Raw genomic sequence first — 15,531 nt, forward strand, 5'->3', positions numbered from 1 at the left:
TTTTAATCTCTATGTCTTATAATGCAAATATAATTATGTGGTCTGGTTTCATCAAGGAGCGTCTTGTTAGGGATTGAGATTGCCTTTTCAAAATTATGACAGTAGGAGAAACCTAACATAGCTGACTCCATCTTGCTTCTAACATTGAAGCTATCTTTGGTCATTTCTGGGCATAGGCCAAGCTAATTTTGGGAGGAATTTAGTTTAAACTTAAAGCAAGGATAATAATAACCCTTCCCAAAAGTAAACTACCTTTGTAAAATTAATGAAAGACCACAAAGTTAGGACTATGAGAGAGGCCTGAATTCTCTTAAGATATAGAAGTAGTTAAATGATAATCAGCTATTGTTCTAGAGGCTGCGAGATTTGTAATTTTCCAATTACTCCTGTAGATAACATCACTATTGTAGAACTGAAAATTGACTGTTTGAGATGTTTTTCAGACTTTTGCATTATAGCAACCAACTGACTCCACTGAGACCCATGCACTCAGGACTCAACCAGTCCTGTGGCCCCCACCTGGAGGCTGACTTAGCACATGAGGACCATTTGCCAGACCTCTATGATTTCATCCCCAAACAATCAACATTCCCCATTCCCTAGCCCCTTGCTACCCTTGAAAAATCCTAACCTCCAAGGCTTTGGGGAGACTAATTTGAGTGAAAACTCCAGGTTTCCCATGTGACCAGCCTTGCCTTAATGAAACTCTTTACTGCAATATCATGGTCTCAGTGAATTAGATTTTGTCTGTGCATGGACAGGAAGAACTCACAGGCAATTAAAAAAATGTTTTGTTTTTTTTTTTTTTTTAATGATGAAAGCATATGGAAGAGGAAGACTCATGAAGGAAATAAAAATATTTTACCCCAAAATCTACTTCTTTGACATAGTGTGAGATGGCTGTTCAGAGAGCCAGCAAACAGAAGTAGCCCAGCAAAGTTTACTTTCAAGGGGGAGATTTGTATCTATACAGAAAATCTGCACTGATACAACCAGGCTTTCTCTGAAGCCCCCATTGTCCAGTCTAGGAAAAATTAACTGAGAGTCTGAAACTTTTAAAGGCCTAAAATAAATATGTACCATCTATTTTCTCTGAGGGCTGCTACCTGTGAGACCAACATTGCTAACCAGGCCTCCTTTTTTCTCCCTTCCCTAACCTGTCTTGCCATATAACCTGATTTACCATCATAACCTCTTTTGGGCCATGCACGGAGTCCCCATTCTTCATGTAACTTCAAGATAGTATATAAGTTTTTATATGCCATTAGGGGGTTAGTGTATCACTGTGATTCTCCCTTATGTACATATTGATAAATTTGTATGTCTTTTCTTTTATTAATCTGCCTTTTGCCCTTGTGCCTTTTGATTTTTCATCAAAATTTCAGAAGATGAAGATCCTACACTTAATTTTTGGGTCTTGAGGAACTTTTGTGCTGTTAGCTTTTGTAGAGCATAGAACTTGCACTATTTCTATTCAACGAAGGGGACAAAATGCCTCAATATTCTTCAGAATGACTGAGGAATTCTTCTCAGAAAGGCCAATTTATCCACCAAGCATTAGGGTTTATCCCTCAGCCTAGGGCCTTGAAGAATTTCAAAGGCCTGGCAAAAGAAAAAATGAATTGACTGAAAGTACAAAAGAAAAGTTGCAAAATAAAAGTCAAGAGTAATATTAGATGAAAATATTTCCTTACCATTGAGAGTATAGTTGATATGGGTTGTGGTTACCTTTTGTGGGGGGAACTATGAAAAGTTGAGCCTCTGATAAAACTGCCCTAATTTTCAGGACGATATAAAGAATGACCACAATTGGAAGCTGGCAATGAATTTAGTGTACGTATTAAATATTTACAGCACAGGTTTTCTGATAACAAAATTTTATAGAACCAGTGACTAGATTCACTCAACGCAAATCAAGAAACTCTATATTTCCCTTAACGCGTTGACTGAAAAACGATTTCTACACAAGCACCAGTCATTTCTGTAGCTCCTCCCTGTGTTAGCTCTTCCCAACTCCACTTGAGCTTTTCCCATACAGAATCCTCAAAATGTCAGCCAGGTGTTTGTCTCACGATGTTTTCTGGTTGGCTGTTTTTACACTGGACCAGAACCCTGATTCTTTACTCACTCCCCTCCATCCCCCATGTTCCAAAGATGCTCTCTACCATGATGTTTAAGTCTCATAACGACAAATAAGCCAAATGAAATATGATAACATCACAGAGGATTAACATTAAAACGGGATGGAGTAAACCCCACAGCAAAGCAGGAGCACATTAAAATTTTCTTTCTTGGCAGGGTGCGGTGGCTCACGTCTGTAATCAGTACTTGGGGAAGCCGAAGCGGGTGGATCACGAGGTCAGGAGATTGAGACCATCCTGGCTAACATGGTGAAACCCCGTCTCTACTAAAAATACAACAACAACAACAACAACAAAATGGCCGAGAGTGGTGGTGGGTGCCTGTAATCCCAGCTACTTGGGAAGCTAAGGCGGGAGAATAGCATGAACCCGGGAGGCAGAGCTTGCAGTGAGCCGAGATTGCACCACTGCACTCCAGCCTGGGCGGCAGAGCGAGACCCTGTCTCAAAAAAAAAAAGAAAAGAAAAGAAAAGAAATTCTCTCTCTATCCACTGTTGACTAGAGGATGAGATTGCTGACTTAAAAGCAGAATGGTTTAAACATCCAGACATCTCTCTGCACTTAGGCTTTCCTTCTATGCTTTTCTTACTTCGGACTTCCCCTTCTTTAGAATTCAGTGTTCCTCAATCTTTACTTTGAATAAAATTATTATGTAGTGAGGAAAGAAAAGAACTTTTATGTGAGGAGTGTGAGCCTTTTCAAATTATTAGGCCCAGGGAGGTATAAAATGAGATAGCAATCACACCCTGCTTCCTCTCTTTAGAGACACGCAATCATCTAAGGAGATAGCTTGCAATTGCTGCAAATAGCTATGCATTAACCTAATAATGCCTCAGTGGACACCATATCCCATGCCCTATAGCTTAGCAATGGATATCCAATCACTAATTAATGTTATTTCTGTAAACCAATGAGAATTCCTAATAAACACTTTGCCCCAATCCCCATTTTTTCCCCTTTAAAAACCTGCTTTTAACTATGGCCAGTGGATCTCATATCCAAGGTTACTTGGGTCTGAGTCTTCCAGGCAGCTATCCTAATTTTGGCTCAAATAAACTCTTCAAATTACATTTTGTGCTTCAGGCTCTTCCCTTAAGGTGACAGTAGGATTCTATATGCATATGTCTACTCTATTATATTGTCAATTTAAGAAATTTCTCAAGGGTAATTTTGCCATATTTAATTTTTACCTTAAATGTGAACCAGACCAAATTACATATGATGCAATTCCATTGGATATGGCCAGTAAGCATAGGTGGTAAAATCTTCTAAATAGCTCTATTCATACGTAAGACAATGTAATATTGTGGTAAAACATAGAGTTCTAACAGAAGACACAAATCTTCCACAGGGTATAGAATGATTGAGAGTTTAAAGGTTTTTGTTTTGTTTTGTTTTGTTTTTGATGGCAGTGATCTGTATCTGGGCGTGGAGTAAAGGAAGATTCTTGTCATGGGTAAAAATACTTTATTTATGTGAATGAAGAGATGACAATATTACATAAGAGAAGCACATGTTATAGCAGCAAGAAAAACATACACTACTGAAAGGGAACAAGAATAAATTGTAAAATCTCTAGTTACATACATAAGATACAAATCAAGGTTTGCCAGTGTTTATTGAAAACCTATAATCTGAAGTTTCCTTTGGGTGAGCACATAATCAGAAACAGTCCAGTCACATTTACTACCATTTCTGATGCGTATCCACTTAAAGCCCACCTGATATTTCAATACTGTTGCCCTGAATCTAAACCATCAAGAATGGAAACCCTTTGGTCTTAGCATGAGAAGAAACTGCCTTTCCCAACAGTCCTTCACCTTAGCATTTTGTCACCCTTTTTTCACAGTCATGCGAATAATGCATATCCACCAGTGAGGTCAGCTTTTCGCATTTTTCTTTTTTCTTTTTTTTGCCTCCTTCTAAGCCCTATTCCTCCTCCTTCAGGCTGCTCTGTGCCCTCTTGGAGCTGATCTATTTTGTTGCAAGCTAACAAAGCAGTTTCCTTTTGTCTTAAGCATTAATATCTCCTAAATGAAAACGTAGACATTAGGGAAAAAATACATCTCCAAACCCATGCATCACCTTTAATTCAAGGTTGTAAAAATCCACTGGCTCATAGGGGTAAAAGGCTTTCTAAGAAGAAAAATGTCCTCACACCTGTTATAATATCTAAAAATTCACATTAGAGTTGCCTCTTCTAAATAGAGTTGGATGATTTGCTCTACCCTTTGGCTTATTAGAATCCAATTCATTCTTCCAGTTGTAGAGAAGTTTAAACCTGCAGATTTGCTAATTTGAGTATATAAAACAAAATAAAAATAAACAGATTAACAGGGAAAAAGGCATACAAATTATGTGCACACAGGTGCAAAAGAGTCATTCAAAATATAAAAATCCAAAGAAAGGCAAGATGATTGATGTTTTTATGCCATCTTGAGATTACAGAAAGAATAAGGGCTTGGAGCAGGTTATGGAAGAAGGCAAAGAGAAATTTGGCTAGCAAAGGTGGTCCTGTTATGCAGATGAAACTTCTCAGGTAGCAGCCCTCAAAGAGAACAGCAGGGTGTCAGACTGTCAGTCTTTTCTAAATACTGACAAGGTGGGGGCTTTAGAGAAAAGTTTTTTGCATCTGTTGTCTACTTCACTTTTTTTCCTCTACAGATGCAAATCCTCTCCACTAGAGACAGATTTGCAGAGCTACTTCTGTCTATAAGCCCTCTGAACAGCCATCTTAAAATATGTCAAAGACGTATATATGGGGGTAAAATATTTTAGTTTTCTTCATGGTGTTGCTTTTCTGAAGATGTTATTAGAACAATTTTGTTTCTGATCGACACATTACACTGCCATCTTCATATATATCCTTTTACATTCCAGGTCAAGGTGTGAAAGGAAAATAAAATAAACTCACTATGCCAAAGGGAAAAGTTAAGCTTGCGAACTGAGTCACACACACACAAATCCTTCCTTTTGCTTCTAAACAGATAGCTGCAAGAGAAGGCCACATGTCTCTCTCCATGGTCTCTTATCTTCACAGGTACAGGACAAAGACAGGAGTAGAAATCGTCCCTCTCTCCATCCCAAGACAAATGCATATTACACTTCTTCCTCTACTCTATGTTTACTTTATCTCATGTAAAATGCAGATTTACTGAACACACAAGACGAATCCATACTTGACTGTTCCTCTGCCTACTCCTTTCACATGCAACATGTAGATTTAGTGATCCCTCATTAAAGCATCTGATGCGGTTTAGCTGTGTCCCCACCCAAATCTCATCTGGAATCACAGCTCCCATAATTCCCATGTGTTATGGGAGGGACCCTGTGAGAGATAATTGAATCATGGGGGTGGTTTCCCCCATACTGTTCTCACGGAAGTAAGTCTCCTGAGATCTCATGGTTTTATAAGGGGTTTCCCCTTTTGCTTGATTCTCATTCTTTCTTGTCTAGCACCATATAAGATGTGCTTTTCACTTCTGCCATGATAGTGAGGCCTCTCCAGCCACATGGAACTGTGAGTCCATTAAACCTCTTTTTCTTTATAAATTACCCAGTCTTATGTATGTCTTTATCAGCAGCATGAAAACAGACTAATACAGCCTCATAAGGATGTGACTGCTCACCTTACTACATACCTTCCCTCTGTTTTTTTTTTTCTTCTTGTTGTTGTTCTCCTTACCACCTGGCCTACTTTTCCCCTTTAAATACTGAAGCCCTCAAAACCCTCTTTGGAAAAAGTACAGGCCACAGTCCTGCAGTGACTGGTGTCTCTTTTTCCCAGGTGTATTCTCATCATTGGCAAAATAAACCTCCAAATTGATCGAGACCTATCCCAGACTTTTATTATTATTATTTTGGTTTACAAAGCTACATTCTCTAATCATAATTTTCTCATAAACTCATTTTTTTCTGTAATATATTTTTAAAAAATTTACAATGAGAGAATTTCAAAATTGCCTCCTCTTCACCCAAACTGAAAGCTACCTAAAAACCTTCAGGTTATTTGAAAGAGAATTGATCTACTAGATTTAATTAAATGAGCTAATATCAATGCTAGTTTGTCTCATGGAGATACTTATGATAAGTGCTGGGAACCCAAATATGCACCCCCTGCAACTACTTCTTTGGCATATTTTCAGATGGCTATTCAGAGGGGCTGTAGACACAGAAATAGCTCTGAAATGCTGTCTTTTGTGGGGACGATTTGTATCTAAACAAGAAATCTACATTAGTGAACTAAAGAGTGGATGCAAATGGGCTTTCCCTGAGCACTGCCCAACGCCCCCACCCCTGCAAAAGAAAGACTCAAAGTCTGACACTTTTAAAGTCTGATAGAGAAACCGTTACCACAGGCTACCATTTATTTCTTCTGAGAGTGCTCCAAGACACCTGAGGGGCTTTTATCTGCATAAGAAGGCAGCCTTTATTTGCCAGGTTTTGCCCCTGCCATTATCCCATAACCAGTGATGCCACCTCCGCTTCCTCCTCCTGAGAAGACCCAAGACCCTATTCTTTCCGTAACCTCAGGGTGGTATAAAAATTTCAGTCATCCAGCTCTTCTGGTGCCTCTCATTTGTGGTACTCCCATGTCTATGTACATGTTAACACATTTGCATATTTTCTCCTCTGTGGATCTATTGTCCTTTCATTTCAACAGACAGATTTGAACCTTCAGAGAGAAGAAAATTCTCACCCCTACCTAAGAAAAATATAAAGATAAATAATTTTTAAATATTTTGAACTAAGATAGTCAATGCAATAATAAAAAGATTAATTAACATTTATCGAGCGTTCCTATGTGTTTCTCTGTTAGGTATTTTAAATGTGTTACCTCAGTCTTTGCAGTAACTCTGTTAAAGTAGGTAGTTAGGTTGACATGAGCAGGGCAGGAAATGACCCCCCACCAGGAATGCCTGGCAACCATCAGGTGACGGTCAGGTGGTTGTTAAACTGTCTCTCTAAAATAATAATTGGTCACAGCCAGTGCCAGGGAAAGGCCGTCTCCCAACAGAGAGAAAACACCTGAAGCTGGTCATCAGCAACTTCCCCATAAGATCTCAGGAGTTGGATGAGTGGGCTCAAGCATGTACACTAAGAAGCAAAATGATGGAGTTTAACAGACCTTCCTCAAGGAACACTCAACTGATACGGGAAAAATGCCTCAAATGAGCATGTTCACAACTTCCCAAGTGCTGGCAGGTCACTACACACGTGGACAACCCCCCTAAAGGAAGAATCAGGGGAGATGGGACACAAATCCCAGAAGTAAGCCAACTTATAAAACTCCAAGTCAAAGGTCAAACTGTGTGCTTGGATCTCTCAAGTCACCCGCTTGTCCCTCTTTCAAGTGTACTTTACTTGCTTTCATTCCTTCTCTAAACTTTTAAACTTTCACCTGTGCTCTAAAACTTGCCTTGGTCTCTCCCTCTGCTTTAAGTCATTCGGTCAAGTTCTTTCTTCTGAGGAGGCAGAATCTGAGGTTGCTGCAGACCCATATGGATTTGCTGCTGTTAACAATCCTATAAAGTAGGTATTATCATTAACCCATTTTAAAAGTGAGGAAACTGAAGCCCGGAGAGATTAAGTAACTTTCCCAAGCTTACACAGGTAGGAAGTGCAGGAATTAACACTAAAACTCAGGCTTGCTTCACCATAAAATCCACGTTGTTTTTTGTTGTTGTTGTTGTTGATCATTATTATGCTCACTCAGTGCCTTCTAGCTTTGTATTCAGCATTCATAGGATTTTTTTAAAAAAATTGACTTTTGAGTCCATGAATTCTCTGTGTTGTATTACTACTGAAAATAAATTTCATATCAAACACAAATACTTTCAGAAAACAAAAATATTTAGTTTCTTGTAATAAGGGAGGAGACCATCCCTCATATCATCTTATGCCCAATTTCTGCCTCCAAAGAAAGAAGAAGTAAAAACTAAAAGGCAGAAATGAAATCCACAGGCAGATAGCCCGGTGCCGCACCCTGGGCCTGGTAGTTAAAGATCGACCCCAACCTAATTGGTTATGTTATCTATAGATTACAGAAATTGTATAGAAATACACTGTGAAAATCCCTATCTTGTTTTGTTCCAATCTAATTACTGGTGCATGCAGACCCCAGTCGTGTACCCCGTGCTTGCTCAATCAATCACGACCCTTTCACATGCACCCCCTTAGAGTTGTGAGCCCTTAAAAGGGACAGGAATTGCTCACTCAGGGAGCTCGGCACTTGAGACAGGAGTCTTGCCAATGCCCCTGGCCAAATAAACCCCTTCCTTCTTTAACTCAGTGTCTGAGGAGTTTTGTCTGCAGCTTGTCCTGCTACATTTCTTGGTTTCCTGACCAGGAAGCGAGGTGAATGGCAGATGATTGAGGCAGCTCCTTAGGCAGCTTAAGCCTGCCCTGTGGAACATCCCTGTGGGGGACTCCGACTAGCCCGAGCAACACAGATCCTGAGAGTGCTCCCAGGTAAGCATTTGCCCCAGTGGGACGCCTCGCCAGAGCAGTGTGTGGCAGGCCTCCGTGGAGGATCAACGCAGTGGTTGAACTCCGGGAACGAACGGGCACTTGGAATCTGGACATCTAAAACTTGGTAAGACTAGTCTTTGAAACTTGTCCACTCTGTTTGAGTGGAAGCATGGCCTGATCACCCATGGTGTACCTTTATTGGCACTTTGGTTTTGGTTTTGGTTTTGATTTGGTTTGAATTGCTTGACAGGACTGGTCTTGGGAACCTGCCCACTCCATTTGAGTGGAAGCGTGGCCTGATCACCCACAGTGTGCCTGTACCGGCACTTTGGTTTTCATTTTTGACTTGAGTTGGATTGCTTGATACTTCGGTTTTGGTTTTGACCTGGCTTGGATTTCTGGATACTCTGATTTTTGTTTTGATTTTGGTTTGGTGCAAACTGCAAAAGTGTGTGTGTGCCCTTTTTATCTGTTCTTTGTTTTGTGGTGTGCATGTGGTGTGAGCGTGGTGTTTTGTCTTGAAGAAGCATAGGTCAGGCACAAATAAGCCCACCCTACTAGGAACTATGTTGAAAAATTTCAAAAATGAATTTAAGGGAGACTATAGAGTACTATGACACCAGGAAAACTTAAAACTTTGTGTAAGACAGACTGGCCAGCATTAGAAGTAGGTTGGCCATTAGAAGGAAGCCTGGACAGATCCCTTGTTTCAAAGGTATGGCACAAGGTGACATGTAAGCCAGGGCACCCAGATCAGTTCATGTACATAGACACTTGGTTACAGCTGGTTTTAGACTCCCACCCCCAACACACAGTGGTTGAGAGAACAGCAGCATAAGCAGCTGGCAGAGGCAAGGAAAGACCAGCAGAGAGAGAGAAAGGAAAGAGACAGAGAGGAAAAGAGGCAAAGAGAGAGAGGAAGAGACGGAGAGGAAGAGACAGAGGGAGTCAAGGAGAGAGAGAGAGAGAGGCAGAGAGAGGAAGAGACAGAGGCAAAAGGAAAGTCAAAGAGAGACAAATTCAAAGAGAGAAAGAAAGAGAGAGATATACAAGTAGTTAAGAAGAAAAAAAGTGTACCCTATTCCTTTGAAAGCCATCGTGCCAATTCTAATTTGGACAAAACAAGGTTTTATTAATAGCAAAGGATAATTAAAATCCCAAACTTACAAGGTTTTCAACAAAAGTAAAGTTTGCTAAAAGTTAACAGTGTAACATGTATTACAGTAACTGAAAGGAATGAGACACATCCCCCATATATCTCCCAACTTCCTGAGCCCAGCACAAACACATTCCTCCATATTTCTTTCAAACTTCAGAAAAACACCACCTGGGAAATCTCCGATAAGGACGCAGCGGGAACCAATAAAAAATGCTAAATGTATAATATTAACCAATTGTAATGCTGTAACCGAGAGAATTACCTTGTTCCCCTGTAACTTTACATATCCTGTTACATCGGGCTATAAAAAGCAAGCACTCGCATTGTTCGGGGCCCTCTTGTATGCTGTGGAATGGAGGGACCAAGTTCGAACTTGTAGTAAAGATCCTTGCCGCTTGGCTTTGACTCTGGACTCTGGTGGTCTTCTTTGGGGAACAAACGGTCTGGGCATAACATAAGTTCTATTCTTGTGGCCTTAGACAGTCTAGTCCACAGGCATAAAAAAAGTTTCGCTTTGAAAAAGAATGGTTATCATCTTCAAAAAAAAAAGGGAAAAAAAGGAGGGGATAGAGTTTATATAAAAAGAGTGTTATATGGTAAATTCTTGTCCTGAAATAAATTAACTGGTTGTTTAAAGAAAGAAATGTTTGTAATAAGTCAGAAAGTTAAGGCATGTCGAAAAATTGCCTGTAAAAGTGATGAAAAAAAGTTATTAAAAAAGTGTGTTAAAAAAAGAATTTATGCAAAAAATGCTGTATAATTTAAAAGTAACTAGGCCTCCTGAATGTAAAACTACTGAAAAAAAAAAAAAAAAAACAGGTTATATGCAAGGTGTATAAGAATATACCTTTGGTAAATGGATTATAAGGAGGCATAAGAATGTACATTTTTACCTACATTAAAAAGTTAAAAAATTAGTATTGTTTTGAAGGTGTAAGCAAGTTTTAAAACATTAATTGTAAAGAACATTCTGTGTGTAAACATATTAGCTAAAGTTAAAGAAGTATCATCCAGTTTTTCTGTGAACTGGACATTAAAGTAAAAGCATAACAGGTTTTTCTTAAAGCACCAACCTGCTCTTTAGCAAAAATTATAAAAGGTTAGAAAGAGTCTATAAAATCTTACCTTATGGTCAAACATTAAAAATTAAATAAATATGTCTACAAGGTTTTATTAAAATTAGGTTTAACATTAATAACACACTAATATAAAGATAACATTTAGCTTATCTGGTATACAAATCATACGAGAAGCACTGTTAAATGTAAAATGTTATTTGGCTTTCTTTGGTTTAAAAACTAATAAAAATAGATGCTAAAGGAAATTTCTCAGTAAAAAGGCACTAAGGACTATAAAGTCCACTACCAAGGTCCCCACATTTAAAACAAAAGATCAATTTCTTAAAAATTATATACTTGGTTTATCTTCCACTTTCCTTTCTCGCAAAATAAATAAATAAATAAATAAATAAATAAATAACAAACAAACAAACAAAGTCTTTTAGCACATGTACCACCCCTGGAATTTCTGGTAAACCAGCACCAGCCTGAAGATCACATCCTCGTCGAAAGGTGGAAAGAAGAAAAACTCGAGCCATCCTGGGAAGGCCCCTACCTTGTGCTGCTAACCACCAAGACTGCTGTTCATACAGCGAAAAAAGGATGGACTCATCACACCCGAGTCAAGAAAGTGCCACCCTCTCCAGAGTCATGGGCCATAGTCCCAGGGTAAAACCCTACCAAACTAAAGCTAAGAAAAATTTAACTCTTTTAATCTATTCAATTACTCTTTCTTCTTTCCTCATTCTATTGCTGGCCATCTAGTTATTAATATAACCAAGTCAATTTCGCCTCAAACTATTGCATTTAATGCTTGCCTTGCTATACCCTGTGAGGACTTGCCAAGTCAAAGACAGCTTTCTACTTCAGAAAAGTACTTCTGTCCCTCCTGACTCTCCTCAGACTAGGCATTAGTAAACTAGGACCATTTAATCTGGGGAGATTTCGATAAAGACCTCAGTGCCAACCAGGAGTGTTGCCCCTCAATGTAGAGCTTTCATGCCATAGTTGGTCCAACATTCTGTGGACCACTAAAGAGCAAGGATGGACTGCCCCAACCAGTTTTTGTAATTTTCCTAAAACCATACGTTCATTTTACTAGAGGATCATACAAGTGAAAAACTTAAACTTTAGCAATTAAGACAAGATACCAAGATGCAAATGCCTGGTTAAAATGGATTGAATATTCCATCTGCACATTAAAAAAAAAAGCAATTGTTATGCTTGTGCACATGGCAGGCCAGAGGCCCAGATTGTCCCCCTTCCACTAAGGTGGTCCTACAGTCGACCAGGTGTAGGCTGCATGGTAGCTCTTTTCCAGGATTCTACAGCCTGGACTAATAAGTCATGCCAAGCTCTCTCTCAGCTATATCCCAAAGTCTGGCACCCCATGGTTCAGCCCCTGAGGGCCATCCAGCTTCCATCTCCCAACACTAAGTTCACTTCATGTCTCTCACAACAGGGAGGAAACTTAGCATTCCTTGGAGACCTGAAGGGATGCGATGAGCTTAAAAATTTTCAAGAGCTTATCAATCAGTCAGCCCTTGTTCATCCCTGAGTGGATGTGTGGTGATATTGTGGTGGACCTTTACTGGGCACTCTGCCAAATAACTGGAGTGGCACTTATACTTTAGTCCAATTGGCTATCCCTCTCACCCTGGCATTTCATCAACCAGAAGGAAAAAAAATAATAAGACATCATAAAATGAGAGAAGCCCCTTATGGGTCTTTCAACTCTCATGTCTATTTAGATGCAATTGGAGTCCCATGAGGAATACCAGATCAACTTAAAGCTGGAAATCAAATAGCTGCAGGATTTAAGTCAATATTTTGGTGGGTGACAGTAAATAAAAATGTAGATTAAATAAACTACATCTATTACAACCAACAGCAACGAGCTTTTCATGAGTTAAAAGAAAAACTCATGTCGGCCCCAGCCCTGAAGCTACCTGACCTAACAAATCTCTTCACACTCTATGTGTCAGAAAGAGAAAAAAATGGCAGTTGGAGTTTTAACCCAGACTGCGGGACCCTGGCCAGGGCCAGTGGCCTATCTCTCAAAACAACTAGACAGGGTTTCCAAAGACTGGCCCCCAGGTCTAAGGGCCCTTGCAGCAAAGGCCCTGTTAGCACAAGAAGCAGATAAACTAACCCTTAGGAAAACCTGAATATAAAGGCCCCCCATACTGTGGTAACTTTCATAAATACCAAAGGACATCATTGGTTAAAAAATGCTAGATTAACCAAGTACCAAAGCTTGCTGTGTGAAAATCCCCACATAACCATTGAAGTTTGCAACACCCATAACCCCACCACCTTGCTCCCAGTATCAGAGAGCCCAGTTGAACATAACTGTGTAGAGGTGTTGGACTCAGTTTATTCTAGCAGGCCCAACCTCCAAGACCATCCTCAAACATCAGTAGACTGTAAGCGGTACATGGATGGGAGCAGCTTCGCCAACCCCTGCAAAGTGACTCTGAAGAAGACGACAAGCCCTGCTCCAGTCACACCTGGAAGCTGACTGTCCACGCATGGCTGAAGCATGAGGAAACACATTGCGGGACTCATTTTCCTTAAAATTTGGACTCGTACAGTAAGGACTTCAACTGACCTTCCTCAGACTGAGGGCTGTTCCCAGTGTATACATCAAGTCACTGAGGTAGGACAAAAGGTTGCTAAGGTCCTATTATTTTATGGTTATTTTAAGTGTACTGGAACTCTTAAAAAGAACCTGTTTGTATAATGTTATTTTATACAAGGTATGTAGCCCAGGAAATGACCAACCTGATGTGTGTTATGACCCATCTGAGCCTCCCATGACCACAGTTTTAAAAATAAGATTAAGAACTGAAGACTGGTAGGGGCTCATAAACAATACGAGTAAAGTGTTAGCCAAAACAGAAATAAAAAGGGCGCCCAAACAAGTCACCTTAAAATTTGATGCCTGTGCTGTAATTAATAGCAATAAGTTAGGAATGAGGTGTGGTTCTCTTAATTAGAAAAGAGGGTATATGGCAGAAAATAAGTACATCTGTCATAAATTAGGACTGTGTGGAAATAAATGTAAATACTGGTCTTGTGTCATTTAGGCCACTTGGAGTAAAAAAAAAAAAAAAGATGGAAAGGATCCAGTCCACCTTCAGAAAGGAAAAAATGGCCCTTCCTGTACTAAGGGTCAATGTAACCCCTTAGAGCTAGTAATAACCAATCCCCTTGATCCTTGCTGGAAAAAAGAAGAGCGTGTGACCTTAGGAATCCATGGGGCCAGACATGGTCCTTGAGTAAATATCTTGGTTCAAGGAGAAGTTTACAAATGCTCTCCTGAGCCAGTGTTTCAAACTTTCTATGATGATCTAAATGTGCTAGTACCAGAAATTCCAGGAAAAACAAGAAATTTGTTTTTGCAATTAGCCAAGCATGTAGCACAGTCTCTCAGTGTCACTTCATGTTATATATGTGGAGGAACTGTAATAAGAGATCAATGGCCATAGGAAGCCCGAGAATTAGTACCTATAGACCCAGTTCCTGATGAATTCCTGGATCAAAAGAATCACCCTGATAATTTCTGGTCCTAAAAGCCTCAATTATTGGACAATATTGCATAGCTAGAGAAGGAAAAGAATTCACTCACCCCGTAGGATGACTTAGTTGTCTGAGACAGAAACTGTACAATGGTACCACAAAACCAGTCACTTGGTGGAGTTCAAATCACATAGAGAGAAAACCATTTAGTAAATTCCCAAAGTTGCAAACCATGTGGACCCACCCAGAGTCCCACCGGGACTGGACAGCCCCTACTGGATTATGCTGGATATGTGGGCATAGAGCTCATGCCAAATTAGCTGACCAGTGGGCAGGTAGTTGTGTTATTGGCACTATTAAACCATCTTTCTTCCTACTGCCCATAAAAACAGGCAGACTCCTGGGCTTTCCTGTCTATGCTTTCTGCGAAAAGAGAAGCATAGCTATAAGAAATTGAAAAAATGATAAATGGCCCCCTGAGAGAATCATACACTATTATAGGCCTACTACCTAGTCACAAGATGGCTCGTGGGGATACCAGACCCCCATTTACATGATCAACCGAATCATACGGTTACAAGTTGTCTTAAAAATAATCACTAATAAAACCAGCAGAGCCTTGACTATTCTGGCCGGGCCAGAAACTCAGATGAGAACTGCTATCTATCAAAATAGATTAGCTCTCGACTACTTGCTAGCAGCTGAAGGAGGGGTCTGTAGGAAATTTAACCCTATTAATTGCTGCCTACACATAGATAATCAAGGGCAAGTAGTTGAAGACACAGTTAGAGAGATGACAAAACTAGCACATGTGCCCGTGCAAGTGTGGTATGGATTTGATCCTGGGGCCATGTTTGGAAAATGGTTCCCAGCGCCAGGAGAATTTAAAACTCTTATAATAAGAGTTACAATAGTAATTGGAACCTGCTTACTGCTTCCTTGTTTGCTACCTGTGCTTCTTCAAATGATAAAACTTCATCGCTACCTTAGTTCACCAACATGCTTCAGCACAAGTGTACTATATGAATCACTATTAATCTGTCTTGCAAGAAGACATGGGTAGTGAAAATGAAAGTGAGAACTCCCACTAATAAAATGAGTGAGAGTCTCAAAAGTGGGGGAATAAGGGAGGAGACCACCCCTCATATCATCTTATGCCCAATTTCTGCCTCCAAAGAAA

At 39.9% G+C, this 15,531-nt stretch overlaps 1 protein-coding gene across 3 annotated transcripts in view; it reads right to left on the minus strand.

The window, feature by feature from the left end:
• Window positions 1-15,531, minus strand: part of TAFA1 (TAFA chemokine like family member 1) — a 561,966-nt gene that overhangs the window by 8,807 nt on the left and 537,628 nt on the right. The gene's annotated exons all lie outside the window — the stretch shown is intronic.

This window comes from Papio anubis, chromosome 2 (assembly GCF_008728515.1).
Source record: "Papio anubis isolate 15944 chromosome 2, Panubis1.0, whole genome shotgun sequence".
In the NCBI taxonomy this organism is placed as follows: domain Eukaryota; kingdom Metazoa; phylum Chordata; class Mammalia; order Primates; family Cercopithecidae; genus Papio; species Papio anubis.